The sequence below is a fragment of the Miscanthus floridulus genome, chromosome 2 (genome assembly GCF_019320115.1).
Source record: "Miscanthus floridulus cultivar M001 chromosome 2, ASM1932011v1, whole genome shotgun sequence".
NCBI lineage: Eukaryota > Viridiplantae > Streptophyta > Magnoliopsida > Poales > Poaceae > Miscanthus > Miscanthus floridulus.
This window is the reverse complement of record NC_089581.1, coordinates 79,864,944-79,882,472: the sequence shown is the minus strand read 5'-3', so window position 1 is coordinate 79,882,472 and position 17,529 is coordinate 79,864,944. Positions and strand designations below refer to the sequence as shown.

The following is a 17,529-nucleotide window of genomic DNA, read 5'->3' as shown; positions in this document are numbered from 1 at the left end:
AAAGTGTGCTCAAGATCCCAAAGGCTGCCACTTGAGCACCTTCCCAAGGGGTTCATCCCTCAGACTCTGCTTTATAGCCCTGGTACTATGGTGCCCGTGTACAAGCCGGGATGGACACTTGCACCTCAAACCATGGTTCCTCCTGCACATGCCACTGTGTCCAAAAGTATCAAGGTGGCTCTATGTACCCCACAAAGTGCAACACTCTCTAGAGCAAGGCAGGTGTGCCAAAGATACCCAAGAAGGCCTCGTTCCCTTCCATTGGGTAATAGGCTGCCATCTAAAGCAAAAATAGTAAAACTCTCATGAGAACAATGTTATAATAGAAAAGAGTTACTTAACCGAATAAGAAACTTATAAGGGGAGAAACAATGCAAGTATGTAATGAATGATTTATCATGCTGCATGCATGTTCCATATGTCCACACAAACTTCTAGCGGCATACACGGTGGCATACATATGTTCTCTCATAAATAACATAACTAGTCGGGATACATGTTTCCTTGTTAGCGTACCTGCACAAGAGTTTCATTTCAGCAGATCCCCACAATTATATAAATACAGAAATGAAAATATGGTCTCTAGGTTGAATACTAAATACCTCAATATATATACCCATATATATATACTTCCATATCAAAGCTACCCGAAAGTAAATATGTCCCATATATACATATAAATATGCATATATAGCCATATCAAAGCTAACCCATAATTAAATACCTTAGTATATATATAGTAGACATATACATACTTCAGTATCAAAGCTACCTCTCCCCTTAGACCGCACGCTCACATCTTGTGGTTATGTCACTCATCATCTTACCTTCTGCGTAGAGGCATTTGATCCATATATTACCACTCAAGTGAATGGCATCCATACAATAGCACGCCATATGGACGACGAAAATAAACCCCCCCTGTTAGTACTTATTTAGCCACCTGAAATCCTTAACTAGGCATAAGGGCAATGATCACTAGCACACATTAGATTCAAATTTTAGATTTGAACACCTATTTATATATAGCTATAATTTGCCAACAATTGGTTTTGTAAAACAAAGACTTTTGTTTTAAATACACATATAGCAATAATGTTGAATCTGGCTCTGATGCCAGCTATGACAGAACCGTCCAATTTATAAGAGCACAAGTACAATGGCAGCCCACAAGCGGTCGCACTATCATACTTGAGCCCATATAAATCCGGTAGTCCATCGAGTACCACGAAGGGTCTCAATTCATCGCCAACATACAACCAAGATCGTACATGATTCAACATACATGCCACATGTTACATAGAGTTCACAAATACATTGCCATACATCAGAGTGTGATTAAGTTATTACAAACCAAGTTCAAATAAAGTAGTAGCAGAAGCAGATTAGTTTTTAAACCAACATCTCACACCATAGTTCAAAGACTTGCCAGTCTATGATCACAACCCACAAAAGCATCATAGATTAGATATATAAATGGAAGCACCTTACCCATGGCCTACTCCTCATCCACGGTGGGTCAGAAGCAGTTCTTACAATATCCATGATATACTATGTTATCTGCAACAAGTGGGAAATAAACCCTGAGTACGAGAAGGTACTCAGCTGGACTTACCCATCAGAAACTAAAAATAAAGTGACACCAAGGATCATGCAAGGCTTTATAGTGGAGGTAGCTTGACAACATTTTGCATAAAAAGCTACTAGTTCAACTATACATTTTATAATTCGGTTACCAAGTTAATTATAGCTATTTATCTCTAGATTAGCAACTAACCTATGCCAAACATGTGGTATATTATTTAGTAGCATAATAATAGTAACCATAGCTAGTGTAATAATTCCATGTTCATCATAACCATCATATTCCATAATCTAGTTACTACGATGTTGGAGCTAGTTAAGTTTCTCACTATCCGGGAGAGGCGATGATTCAAATTGGTTGCAACCAACTGGGCAGTATTCCTAACACAAATCCAGATCTACCAGCCATGATAGCCTTAGGTCACCTTTGGTACAACTCAGGTCCACATTTCATGGGATTGATTAGCACCACACAATCAGGGACAACCAGCTGCTAGGATATTCAGGACCAGCCTACCCTTGGGCTCACGTCTAGCTCCCCACACATCCTTACTACCTCCAGTGTGTGCATTCTTATAGAACGAGGCCCGACCTAAGTTGAGCTACTCGGCTTCACGATCGAAACGAGTTATCCGACCAGCTAAGTGAGAGGCATGTGTTTAATCTCGATACAAGTGCCAACAATGGTACGGTCCTTAATCGATATGGACGTGACAAACATAGCCAACCCAACACCATTGCATATAAGTTCCCGCCCGGTCTCCACTTAATAACACCCCATGGTTATTTTCCACGATAGCAATATATAGCCAACCATGCTCCGGTATCCATCTATATCTCGTAGATGACATGAAATCACCCGACTTCTACTGGTCTAAGCATGGCTAAGCATATTTTCGATCCAAGACCTACATAGGGTTCAAGGTATATTTCTAGACAAGGTAGTTCTATGCATGAAGTGTTTCCAACCAACTCTTATAACCTAATGCATCAAACATAAATGACTCAAGTGATATTTGAGAAAACATAGGAGGCTTAAAATATTCTAGAGCTTGCCTTTCAGAAAGGAGGTAGGCCTATGATCAGGGCACTCTAGTAATTCCTTAGGAGCTTGCTCACTTTTGGGGGCTACTTGTTGTGGTGCCTCCTGATTCTCCTCCTCCTCTACCTCAAACTCCAAGAGTGTGATTCCTTCTGGCGATCCTATATGCATGAGCGTAAAATAAGATACAAGAATGCATATGTAATGATACGGATGATATGATATGATGCATAAACATAAATTTCGTTAACAACAAGGTATTAGGGTGATAACAAGATTAACTTTCTTTTATTGAGTAGGTGTATATCTCCTCTCTACTAACTAACAAACATCCATTTAAAGCATTTTTGGACTGCAAGACAGTAGCTACTTGTTTTGACCATAACTAGAGTTTTATACTCCCAAATTACAAGATCTTGCACTTTCTGGAAAGCTTATAAAATTGACTACAACTTTCTAGCATCATGAATTTGTCACAACAGAAACTACTCATGCAGCCATCTAGATGAATTATAAAGAAATAATTAAATAGCCGCCTATAACCAATTAATTCCAAGCACAACTACTAATAGCTACACATCATATGCATCACAAGTACCATAGAAAACATCATGGTTAAGCCCAAATAATTTACTTATGTGCATTTATTAATTTACTTCCTTATATAATAAGGTGATTGAAAGGATAAATATTTCTAGTGCTCAATAAATTCTAAGAAAATTACAGTAGGTTAAATATGACCCCAATAGTCTACTGTACAAATTTCATATCATTTGGATAAGTATAACAACCTCTACAAAAATAACAAGTTGCATAGGCTTAGTTTAGCAAAAATAGTTTAGCCTAGTGAAAAGTGTCAAACAACATATTTCATATTTTTATTACTTTCATCCTAGCATAAGAACACTATGTAAAAATTTGCATGACCATATGTTATATATTTTTACCCCATTTATTTTCACTAGAAACTAGCAATTAATTAAGATTAAATAGAAAGACCATATTTCAATTATGTCTACTATAGGTTTAGTATTTTTCCTAGCTAAAGCATGTCAACACAAAGCCAACAAAATTGGAATCACAATTTTAGCACCTCTCTAGCTCAAGTTATGCATTTTACAAGATAAAAGCTATTTTAAAAACACTTAACCAACTTAATTTTATTCACATAGAAAACTACTCCAAACAACAAGTTTCATATTTTTATTAGATAGTACATTTCAATATCAAGCTAACAAAATTTTGTTCACTCTATTTGGATACCACTAGCTCAAGATATAAATTTTTGAAATTTGCTATAAAATCTGTGAAAACAAATAAAGAAAATCACTCAAAAATCTAAATTATACTACAAACACCCGGTCTATACACCTACTGCGGCTGATAGTAGGGGCCCATAGTTAACTTGACCCCACGCGATAGACACATAGAGTAGGGGCATGGCTTGACCGGCGACAAACTCGTCGATGGTGAGGTCACTGGTATTGTGTTCCCCACACACTTGCGCATCGACTAATACCCTTGGTTAGCCCGGTGGATCACTGGAGCTACCTCGTCGGCGATAATGGTGACATGGCGGAGGGCTCCATGGCGAGCTCATCCTCTCTAGTGTTGATATGGTTAGGTGAGTGTTGCTATAGTGTTAGGAGGTCCTAGCAGACCTCTAGGGTTAGGTCTAGGTCACGGTGGAGTAGCGGTGTGCTCTGACCGCATGCATGGTGGCGCGGTGATGCACAACGCACGGTGGTAAGGTCACCGTTCTGACAAGATGACGGTTGAAGGCAGGTCTCCACCTTCGAGGAAGATACAGAAGTTCTAGACGACACGGTAATGGGCACTAGAGGGAGCTAAAGGCGTCCGGTGAGGTCGGCGGTGGTGAGCTCATGCGCGCTGCCATGGCGGACGAGCATGGCATGGTCATGTGTTTTGGTATGGTCATGGTGGTAATAGTTAAATTAGCTTTGGCCTTAGCATCTAGACCCTACGACGACGACTAGATGAGGGAGACACAGGTCAGAGGTGGATGGCTTGTGGCTAGCCACGAGTGAGCTTGAGCTCGGTGGCGCACCGTGGCTATGGCGGCGATGATGACGCACAATGTGGCCACACCTGTGCTTGTCTATTGGCGCTAGCTACTTAGGAAGGTAGAGTGGCTCATGGTAGAGCTATGGGTGAGGTGGATTGGGTGGTGGTGCTGCATGGGCGGCGAGCGCTACCGGTGATGATGCGGTAGCGGTGGCACTATGCTTTGCTCTGCTCTAGAGCCGTGCGTGAGCGAGATGGAAAGGGCGAGAGCAAAAGTGAGGGCATGCGGGTGTGAGTGGCTGAGTGCTCACCTTTGTGGCGCAGTAGGGCGGGCTAGCCCCAGCATACAGCTGCCAGATAGCGCACCTAGCCTATGCACGGTCGGCCAGTGAGGCCGTTTGAAATCGGCTATTAGGCCTGATTCAGTCAACTGACATGGTGACTTTGAGCTCCTAGATCTCCTAATCCATGGCGATTTAGCAAAAACATCATTATTAAGAATTGAAGAGCTACAGAAGATCTATAACTTTGCTTAAAATAGTTTTGTCTAATTCACAATGGTTTCAAACTACAATGCTCCAAGGTAGGTTACTTTGAACTAAAAACCAGCTTTAGACAGCAAAATTTCTAAGTCCCTAAACAGCATTTGATTGCTAATTTGGAGCTATTTTTGACTATATTAGGCACTGAATTAGCTCATGACCCTTAAATAAAGTTTGTTACCCATATCAAGAACTACAACTTTTATTAAGGGTGCACTACCATACAAACACTCTATGCTATAGTTCAACTTTGGTCAAAGTAGGATCACGAAAAATGACATCATGAGTAAACTAGGACTTATAAGCAAAATTGGCCCATGTCATGAATACAAACATTGTTCCATTTACCATTCGAGATATGTCTAAGGTGTTTTTGTGACCTCACAACCATTTCTTGAATTGGTCACAAATGATCACAAGCATATACATGTATATTATCCTCATCACATGTGATAAAGCAAAGGTGAATGACATGAAACTTCATATGCTCATGCTCATGAATGATTGGATGATTCTTGTGCTCATGAAATGCAAGTGCCAAATACATGCTTAACACTTGGGTGTTACACCATAGGTACATGTCAGATAGAGAAGGGTCCCATAGGTACACATCACATGGAGAAAGGATCGAGCAGAGACTTTTATGAGGAATTGCAAGCATCACGAATGCGTAACTATAGGTCCCATAGGTACACGTCGGATGGTGAAAGTACAGTGTGGAGATCTATGATGAAGCCATTCGTTACAGATCAAATATTGTCTATCACATATGTGTAATTAGTTCAATGATGAAGCCCTGTTCGTTATAGGTTTAAACGATATCGTCACAAATGAGTCACGTGAGTGATCTATGATGAAACCCTACGGTCTTCTATGACATTTTTTGTGACAATGCCTGATTTTGTCATAGAAATGGAGGGTTGCAAAATTGTCACCACTAATCTATGATGAAATGGAAATATTCGTCATAAAAATGATCTTCTATGACGATTTCAGATTTGTCATTAGCATTTTCATCATAGAAGTGGATATTTCTAGTAGTGTGCCATGACCTAGACATAGATTTAAATCCCAAGTTCTTAAATGAATAAAGTGCTATGTGAGAAATTTAAATACTTAGAGCACTTACCAAAAGGGAGTTTACTCTATAACTAGTATTGTGAGACTAACCCTTTTCTAAGTTATTTATGTAGTCTCACTAAATAATAATGTGTTTCTCAAATGGAGTGTGCTATCATATGAAGGCCATCAATCCAAAACTATGTGATGTATTCTCTCTAGTTAATTTGAAATTGATTCATTTATGTTAGTTGCTCACCATAATATGGCTTAAATCTACCCTTTGGACTTAAATGACCAATCATGCACATTCACATTTCCAATCCACTCAAAAGAGTGTGCATGAGGCTTTAAGGGAGATTTAATCCATGTTATAACGTTTCTCTATTTTAGTAACCCACTTGCCTTCCACACATAAAGAGTTATTAAATGAGAAACTAGTGCTTGTGTTATTCATGCCCTCTTATGTTTGAGCTTGTTCATAGAAAATCGATAAGAAGAGGTTATGCCTTGTTTAATTGGATAAGTCACAAGCCTGAAGGTTACTCTTCACCTAAAGTAAGATGAGGTTGCTAGAGGCTAAAGAGGCCAAAATCTAAGATTGAATAAAATCAAGTTTGAGGTTGAGCTAGATAAGCTATATTGAAAGATTTCACAAGACAACAAGTATTGATAAGAGGAATGAATGGAAATAACATCTTGTGAGTATTCTCAACTAAAATCACGTCAAGATTGGGCAAGAAGGGAAGAATTGTGAAATATCAAATCTGTCCAGAAAATTGGAATTATGAGTTGGCTACCTTCAAGCATGGATTTAGAAGTTCAAATACTGATGAACTGGCCTAAGATTTTATGAGCATGCTATACACATCTATTACTTTTTGCTATACAATTGACATAAATATTGGTTTAGAATATCAGTTTTAGTTGAATTCTATCAGCTTCAGTACTACAGTTTCAAACTCTAGCAGTTTTTGTAGAAAATTGATTTGACTAAACAAATGAAATCCAAATGAACTAAAATTTTTACAATAGTTAGAGGAGTCATAGGTGCACATGTCTACCAAATTTAATGCATATTGATCAAGTAGTCAGAGAGATATGAATTATTTTCCAAGGAAGACAAAATCTAAAAACTGTATGGAATTAGATTATATTGCAACAACAAGATTAAGTTAGCTCTCAAGTTGGTCATGAAGAATCAATAAAAATGAGAAGCATCAGTTTGGTCCAAAGTAGTTGCAATGATAGAGAAAGACTCACACAAGGTTCTAAAAGAGTTGCAATCAAATTACAAGCAGCAACAAGTAGTTACAACTAGTTGGAACTAGAAATCAATTGTAGGCTTTCAGAAACAATAGCTGAAATCAATTGAACCTAGATGAAACTAGTTGGCTTCAGCAGTTACACGTAGCAGCAATGAGTTACAATCAGTTGGAACTAACTGAAATCAATTGAAAGTAATTGCAACTAGCTGAAACTAATTAGACTACAAGCAGCTTGAAGGAGTTTAAATCAGTTGGAATATAGTGTAAACTTCTCCCTTGACCTCATGGTATTGATATGCATGAGTGTACTTTTGTATGCATAAATTGAGGGGGAGTTTAGCTTATATCTTGTGAGACAAATGGCTTCTTTTGAGTTCATGTTGAATAGTCTCACACATTGGAGAAAGCAGAACATCAAAGGAGGATGGATGGTTCCAATGGAATCTTTGGGTACTCCAAAGGTTATTCTAGGGGGTCTCAGTCTTCATAAACCAAGTGCTCCCGGTTTAGTGTCAAATGCTCCAATCCTTTAATGGAAATGGATTTGAATGAGTTGTAAGAAAAGAATTGAAAATGGTCTACAATTATCATTTCTCCACTCTAGAGCTTATCTAGTGCACCTGGATCCATCTCATTGACCATCCAAGACCATGTTAACAAAGGAATGGTAACTCCTAGTTCACAATTTGCAAATTTTAAAATTTTACCTTATGTCCTCTTTGTGAGATGTTTTAGGTAAAGAAAGGACTAGGAACCCAATATGGATCTTGGATGATCACAAGAGATCTAGTTCACCATGATTCATCAAGTGAGAACTATGCCCACTCAAATCAGTGAAGTCTCACTTATGATATGGTCATGCAAATGAAAATTTATGTGGTGATCTATTTACCTTGGTGGTGGTATATTTCCTTGGCATAATTTTAATTGTTGCAAATTTATCAAACCTTGACCAAGATATAGGATGAACTCCTCTAGACTCTTAAACTGATTCAAGTGCATTTCACAAGTAATTCTAGTACTTGATGCACATATTAAGGGGGGGCATTCTATGTCTTGTGTCTTTTGGGACTAATCTTTTCTTCTAGTGAATTTGTGTAGTCCCTTGGTGACAATAAGTTTCTCATGGATATGCTACATTAACTCAATCCAAATTGGTAAAGTTATCTCTCATATTCATTTGGATTGCAATTTTATCTCTTATGTAGCTACTCTTGATAATATAGCTTAAATTTCCTTGTTTGGACCTAATTCACCAAAAGTGCATATGTTCTTTCCTTCCACATATCTATGTGTGCACTATATCAAAAAGGCGAATTTAGTCTATGTTATGAGGTTTTGCAATTAGTGATCTACTTGCCTTCCACATCCAAAAGGTCACTAGTTGTGAAACTCTAGCTTGTGCAATTTAATGCTATCTCTTGTCTTTGTGAGCATTCTACAAGAACCATTACAATTGGCATCAACTTGTGAAGACTCTTTGAATTGATGTCAAATTATGAAGATCATATTTCAATTGGTGTTGGATAATCTTTAAATTTGATATATCAAGAAATATATCTTCAATTGGTATTTCAAAATGGAAACGAGAGCTAGCAATGGGCTTTAAACCGAGATCAAGCACAAGTTTATGATATCTCCTTGAAGATGATGATGAAGAGAGATGGGCACATCAAATCTTTTTGCATAAAGGAATGCTAGGCCCATCAAAGCACAAAATTCAACTAATGAAAATCATTATCATGGTGGAGATTATGAGGCTTAGAACAAAGATACATCACTCCACGAACTCTTTTATTACCTTTGTGCATCTAGGGCCTTACATGCTAGTGTGTGCATGTGTGTGCAATATTTTGAGTCACACCATAAGTTTGTTCTTATGGTGATGATTAGAGAATTATTTAGATATTTAGTTGATACCTCTTGTAGTGATGGCGTGAGTTAGTATCATGTTAAAAGTGTCATCTAAGTGAGGTATGAGCTAAATATGCTCACTTCTCAAGAATCTTGACTTAAATTGTTGCATACTTGGTTTCGTAGAAAACCTAGGAGAGAAATCCTATATGCTAAACTTTTAGCTACCTCTTACCCTCACTTGTCTACCATCATTTCTTCCTTCTGGCAGAGAGATCCTTTTTTGGAGATTAATGCCAAAGGGGAGAAAGTGTAAGAGGGGAGAGATTGTTGATTTAAAGGGGTAAAAGAAAGGCATATAATATTTTTCAATTTTTATTGTGTGGTGTGTGCAAGGATAGTTTAAATTGATGCTCTTAATAAGGACCTCGTATGCTAGTGTGTGATGTTCATGCCTTGAATGGTGCATTGTTTATTTTTAATAATTGCACAGCTTGTGGAGGCTCTGCTTAGTAGAGGTTCTATGATAGGATGTGGAGGCTCTGTGGACTGGTAGTTTAGCAACTCCTTGAGTGTATGAACTGTCATGAGCATCATGTTTATCATGCTGACACCTTGCACCCCATGGATGCTAAGATATAGGAGAGTTCTTACACTTCTTAAATATGTGCATTTGGCATTTGAGGCCAAAATTTGAATTCCTTTCAATGCACATATTTAAGGGGAGCTCTCTATATCATAGGATTCAAAATCTTATTATTTATCAATCTCTTGTAAGCTTTAATTGTGTTGTTATCAATCACCAAAAATGGGGAGATTGAAAGTGCATCTAGCCCTTTAGTGGGTTTTGGTGGAGTGAATGACAACATAATTAAAGGTCTAACAAGTTTGCTAAGCATTGATCAGAAAATTGAGTTATTGCATACACTTGTGGATTATGTAATGAGAAGTGTATCCAAGGTTCAAGAAGAAGACAAACTTGATGGTATTCCACATAGTGTTGAAATGAAGGCCAAATTGTGTATTGTTGTGCTAGAAGATCATGGAAACAATCTAGTTCAAGCTAAAGACAATAATACAAATGGAGTTGATGAAATGGCTTCTATGTTGAGGGATATCATAGTATCATGTGAAAGCAAGCATATTTGGCAACTTGCAAATGAGACATGAGTGAAAGAATTTGGATTGGTCTCAAGTAATGGCTTGCTTTTCATGAACAAGAGGAGTTTGATAGTGAACTAGCATTAATCAAGGTTAAAGAATGAATCAAGAATGCATAAGTGACGAAATGCCAAGCTATGGCCAAATGACATAGGACACAACTCATATTAGATGTACATTGGTTTGCTTACATGGATAAAGATTTGGAAAATCGCTTTGCATTGATTTGATCAAGCTAGAAGTGTGAAGATAGATATTATAGTGAGTGTTAGGAGTGTTAAGCCAAAATGAAAAGGATACATAGAATCATGAATTGGCTTGACCATATTGATGTTGATTCATATATCTCAATCTATGTGAATCCAACTAAAGCTTGATTGACCTCAACATTCATATCTAGAAGATATTCAAGCAAGGATCATAATATTGAAGAAATGGTTTTTCAATGGATGCTTAATATGATGTGACTTGAGTATGGCTCCATAGGGTGAAGATAGCAAGGAAAGGGCTTCAAGGAACTAAGTGAAGGTGAAGTGCAAGCGATGGCTTGAGGACCAAGGTACCATGGCTAAGGTGAAGAAGAGAGTACTTGCATTGAGTTGAGGAACTAATCAAGCTATGAGGAGTCATATTGTGTTGAGGATCAAATCATTAGTGTAAGTGACTTGAAGCCATGAATTGAACTCATACATGTTGAAATAGTTCAAGTCACATGCTCAAGGTGAGTTTGATCAAAGAGATGAGACAAAGGTGATTGCAACCCCTTATGAAGAGGTATTGAGAAGAAATGGCATATGAGGACAATGAAGACTCAAGTGGTTAAAATAGTTATATTCTCTTGATCTTGAGTATAGGTATACCGTACTATCAAGGGGGATGCAACACAAATCATAGACAAGTGCTCAAACTAACCAAACCCAAGTGCTAACATGAAAGAAACACAATGACACACCACTTGCACTTGTTGGTTTTGAGGCTTGTTCTTTATTGGGTTGGAAAGCACTCAAAACAAGCTTTTCGTACAGTCCAAGTTCACTAAAAATGGAGTTTGAAGTAAAAAGTTATGGCTTTTTCTGTATGGTGACTTGTGCTGTCTTGAAGACCCATGTAGGTTCCACCCGTTTACATGGAGGCTCCGGGCCACGCAGGCTCTACCCCTATGTGTAGAGGTTCTAGGGTCTATAGGTCATAACGTCTAGTTTTTGACCTCCAATGGCTAGTTTTTGTGGGGTGACTATATATACCCATCCCACGTCTCCTAGCCGAGCTGTTGGCTCCCATTTCACTCCCAACCTATTCTAAGCCATTTATGAACTCTCTCTAACCCCTCTCTTTGTGAGAGTGAGTAATTAGTGTGTGATTAAGTATTAGAGAGGTGATTATAGCAAACCAATCCTTGAGCACTTGTTGGGCTACGTCAAGCATTCATTACATATTTGTTACTCTTGGAGTTGAAGCCTCCTAGATGGCTAGGCATTGCCCGATGAGCTCCCATGCTTGTGGTGAGCCATGGAAAAGTTTGTATTACTTAGAGATCTTAGTGGAACCCTAAATCTCAACCTCGGTGTTGGACTTGAGAAGAGGATAGGGTTGGAAGAGACCCAAAGCCTTTGTGGCTTCCTCAACAATGTGGACATAGGCAAGCCTTGGTGGCAAGCTAAACCATGAGATAAATCATGTGTCTTGTCCCTTATGTTTTGAATTGCATTATTTGTGTTCCACTCAATTTACTTGGTTATGTGTGTTTGTAAGTGCAGGGACTAGATGGACGTGCCATTGGACATCTCCAAGCACATTATCAAGAAGTTTGGTTTGAGTTTGATGTCTAGGCATAGCAGCTACTGACTACTCTATGTTGCCTAGAGGCTCCACGATATTCCCCAGAGGTTCCTCGCCTCAAAGGTTCTGTGATGTTTCCTAGAGGTTCCATGGTCTGCTAATCCGCTGTAAGTTGTATTTGTTGATAGTTTTTAGAAATGCCTATTCACCCCGCTCTAGGCGACATCAAGGTCCTTTCAATAGGGTAGGTGAGAGTTAGGACTTGCCTCCATTCTCTAAAAGTTATGTCATCATCGGTTCTTGTGTTTCCTGTTCCTATCTTCTAGACTTCATTGGGTTCTCCATGCCTTCTATCCTATGCACTCTAGCATCGACAAGCAAGAAAGCACAAGCAAGAAAACAACGAGCAAGGCATCTAAAACAAGCATGAGCAACCAATGATCCTAGACAGTTGGTCCTATTGGGTTGGTCCTATTGGGCGATGGATTGTTACTAGGTTATCGCTATTACGTCAATCTGAAGTAAGGTTTGGATAGAGGTATTCCATCCATAGGGTAGGGCTCTATGGGTTGGGTTAAGGTGGGTGGCGGGTCTGATAGAAAACTGTTGGTATTTCTTAATGTTTACAGAAAGAATCCGCAAGCATACGGAATTACCATTGTAGCTTTCACCTGGAAGTATTCAGGGTATCATATTTCCACAGGGAACGAAGGTATTTCTTCTAGCTAATTCATCCATGGACAACACAAGGATAGTAGATGAGGGTAGAAAAGGATTCTTATGGCTTTAGGGTATAAGGATAGATAAGCTCTACTTCTACTTGCTTACTTCAGGCACTGAATCACACCTGGTCCGCCAGGCGAGGCCGGCCTGTAGCTCTACGCCATACCCGAATGTGGAGGATTACAAGGGTTCGATAGGGCTATCACCACTTGCCGCTTACCCCTCAACTAGAGATTACAAGGCAAATGAAGGTAGCCTCTAGCATAGACACCACATCTACGGTATCGATTACTACTCTAGTGCGTTAACAAGGGTTATCTGTCTTCATCAGGGCCCTTCTATGAGAGCATCTGCCATGGGGATGGATGATGATCCCACAAACAAGTAAAAGTATAGCTTAACTACTCAAAGACTTTATAACCAAAAGTGCCATGAACACTTACTAAGATACCCGTTGAGGTACAAAGCTGATGTTCACTGAGGTACAAGCGGGTGATGGTTAGCGACAAGTCTAGCACTTCTTCTCTGAACTCTCCCTCACATTTTTCCCTACTAAGTTGCAAGAGCTAGATAGGGCCTAAGCCCATGGTGTGGAGATGCTCTTTCTCTTGCTTTGTGATGCTCTTGTGCTCTTGTCTGTTGTTGTTTGATGAGGAGGAGGTAGCCTTTTATAGGTGGAGAGGAGGCGGGTATTTGGAAGATGCTTCATCTCCACATGGAAGGCACCAAACCGACCTCCAACTACAATGAACTAGGCAACACCACCATACCGACGTTGGCCAAGGCGGTAAGCATCAATAGACCAAGCCTCAGGCCAAACAAGGCTAGTGGGTGTGCAACCGCACCTAGGGTGAGGCTGCACCATGACTGGGGTGGATCAAACCCATCTTTGGTGGGTGAACTTCTATGATCTTCTTGACTTGGCCCACCATGGTGTTTTACGAAGATAAAGTGATTTGGTTGGAATTTGGCCTTGTTCTCCATCCCTTCGGGCCCTAATTCTACTTGTAAGTGGGCTATCTCCCGTTGGGCTCATGTTGGATGTTTATAATGTTGCATTTCTTGTATACTTTTAGGCCCTTTTCCTATGTAATCCCGACATGTCCTCCTACAAATGAATAATCAAAAAAACTTGTGGAATTGATTAGTTATAAGTCCTAATTCTAAGTTTGGTGTTTATTTTAGCGGTTTTTAGATAAATGTTGGTGGTCCAAAGTGTGAGTTAAGTACTGTTGGCAGTCTTTACCGATCAAATCCGACCACTAATTAAGACACAAAAAGAGGAGAAATAAGCAATCTTAAACACATATGCATTTACTATTAACCAAGTTCCACATGTATTTGGAGAACATTATTTTGTAGGTCACAAACACAAATACATGGAATAATTCACCGAAAGGCGCTTTCTGACGCTGTTTTGTGCAAAGGAACAAGGGAGACGCCCATCAAATTAATGCAACTAGGCAAAGCAGTCTCTAGTTGTAGCTTTACATTCTTGTTGCAGTTTAGAGCAAGGCAAAGCTACCTTGGAGAGCTTGGCTCCTTGAAAGAAGAGACCTTTGGCTATGAATAGAGATATGAGTTCTTCCAAAGTTATGCTCTCATATGATATTTATAGTCATACTTATGAACTAGAGTATAGTTATTGCATTATAATCTTGATATATGAACTAGTCTATAGTTTATGTGTCATGAAAGTAGCACACTTGACTATGCTTAAACACTCATATAACTTATATAATTGGAATTAGAGCAAAGTTGAGGTGGCCGTTCATCATGCCGTTAGGTGTGTCTAAGTTCTTTACCTGTCGATCTGTAGGGTCGGGGACCCAGGGGATTTGGGTAGTTTCTGTATACGCAAGCATGGTCCTTGGGTATGGAGAGACAGGTGAATGCATTGTCCCTTTCGATGGTTGAGGGGTAGGCGGCAGGTGGTGACAGCCTTGTCCGTCCCTTGTAATCCCCCACATTCAACAAGGGTGTAGGAGTCTAAATTGTTACATGAGGTTGCTAGTAGACCAGCACTCGGTGGCCTCCTGACCTGCTTCACACTTAGCCCTAATACTAATTATGTAACTTGTATGATCATTAACTAATCTTTGTATCACTATACTAGATCAATGCCTACTCGACTTAGGATTATTCTTTTACTCTTTCTCTTTATTTTATCTTTTGAGAGATGCCAAGTGTGTGTCCACTATCTTGAAATCACTATTTTTACCCCTACTATAAACAATTGCTGTACTTGCAAGCATTATTATTCATGATCATATCCATACTAGACTCTTAATCAAATGCCTTCCTTTGGAAAGATAGAAATAACGATACCCAGAATACTTCTGGGTGAAATGCTACAATGATAGCTCTGTGTGCTAACGGATGAATATCTAAAATTGTTAAGGAACTATCAAGGCTATTACTTAGTGGCATTGCCAATCATTAGTGGTGACGCTAAGAAATACCAACAGGCATTTCTAGCATCATTGCTGGGGATGGATTCTAACTCTATACTTGGTGATTATGTTTAGAAATGCCAACAAGCATTTCTGGCGCCGTTGCCAGGGAAGGTATATTGATTAAAGAATCTAGTAGGACATGTTCATGATAATATGCATGTAAGGTAGCCATTGTTTATGCAAGTTAACTTTGCTTGTTTTCTCCTATTGTGGATGAAAACAGGATAGTGTATAACCGGTTATAAACTGCCAGAAAACTACATAAAAAATCTAGAGGTAGGCACTCCTAAGGAAGAAATGGTCTCATGTCGCTTCTTCTTCTGCTTTTCCTCCGATAGTCGAACTAGTCACCCCCACACCATCCAATACTCCAATCATGGCCAAGGCCCTCTGCGTTTACTCCACCCCCGTTGTTGCCAACATGCCCGTTGGATCTACTATCAACATTGTGGATGGGAACTTTGAGCTCCATACCGGCCTCATCATGATGGTGCAGGTAAACCAATTACATGGTTTGCCAAGTGATGATGCGAACGCGCATCTCTAGCACTTCCTTGAATTGTGCGACACGATCGTCATCAAGGACGTCGCACCTGAGAGCATTAGGCTCCGCTTGTTTCCCTTCTCCCTCTTGGGAAAGGTGAAGTAGTGGTTTCAAAAGGAAAAGGAAGTTGTCAACACGTGGGACAAATGTTCCGTGGTGTTTCTTGCCAAATTCTTCCCCATGGGCAAAACCAATGCCCTGAGGGGATGAATTTCCAACTTCTAGCAAAGCTCCATGGAAACCGTTCCTAAGGCATGGGAGAGGCTATAGGACTACATCCAAGCATGCCCGCACCACGGGATAGAAAACTGGCTAGTGCTCCAAAATTTTTATGATGGATTAAAACCCATGTCTAGGGGCCACTTCGATGTTGCTACTGGAGGCATCTTCCTTTCCCTCACCACTGATGAAGCCATGACTCTCATCAATAAAATGGTATCAAATCAAAGCTAGGGGAGGAACGAAAAACACAAAAGGAATGCATACCGTGAAAGAGATGGATATGCTTTCCGCAAAAATAGATATTTTGATGAAGAGACTGGAGGAACAGGCCCAAGAGAAATATGCCATGATAGGCACCGTCTAGGCCATGAACTCACACATGACGTGTGAAGTTTGTGGGAACATTGGCCATTCGGGGAATGATTGCCCCAAAACCCGAGAAGAAGTTGCCTTCATCAACAACGGGTTTCGCCAACCAGGTAATAATGGGTGGAATAACCAATCCCGCCCGTAAGGTAATTCGAACTACAACTCAAATTACAATTTGAATCAACCTTCCTTCGAAGACTTGGTTTTGGGCCAAGTTAAAATTAATGAAAATATTACAAAGAAATTAATGTCAAATGATAAAATGCTTGAAAATATAAATTCTCAAATTGAAGGTTTAACTTCTACTGTTAAGAACCAATTGAGCTTTAATAAAATGATAGAAACACAACTAGCTCAAATAGTTGTCGCAATTCCTATTGATAGTAAAGGAAAAATTCCTGTCCAACCTGAAAATTCTTGTGAAAATGTAAAAGCGGTGACCATGAGGAGTGGTAAGACCACTCGTGATCCACCAAACCCTAACCAATCTACAAGAAAGGCAAAAGAGTGCTAGGAGGCCGAACCTTAGACAAAAGGAAAAGAAAAAGAACAAGAAAAGGAGACAGCACCAAAAGACTTTGTTGACACCAACTACCTGCCGTTTCTCACAAGGAACCAGAAGCAAGTCATGGACGAGCAATTCGCTCATTTTGTTGAGATGATCGAGAAGATACATGTAAGCATCCCCTTGATGGACGTCTTACATGTACCTTCCTATGCCAAGGACATCATCAACAACAAGCGACCTCTATCATCCATGGAGGTCGTCAAGCTGATAGAAGAGTGTAGCGCTGCCATACTTGACTTCCCTACAAAGAAAAAGGATTCTGGGTGCCGCACAATCTCATGTTCCATTAGGATCCAATACATCGACCAAGCCTTGTGAGACCTTGAGGCTAGC

At 39.6% G+C, this 17,529-nt stretch overlaps 1 non-coding gene across 1 annotated transcript; it reads right to left on the bottom strand.

Annotated features, from left to right (window-relative positions):
* Positions 1-16,232: 16,232 nt before the first annotated feature.
* LOC136541027 (small nucleolar RNA R71) lies at positions 16,233-16,339 on the bottom strand. The gene has a single exon (XR_010780139.1). It is a non-coding gene; the product is annotated as a small nucleolar RNA R71 (small nucleolar RNA).
* Positions 16,340-17,529: the final 1,190 nt, after the last annotated feature.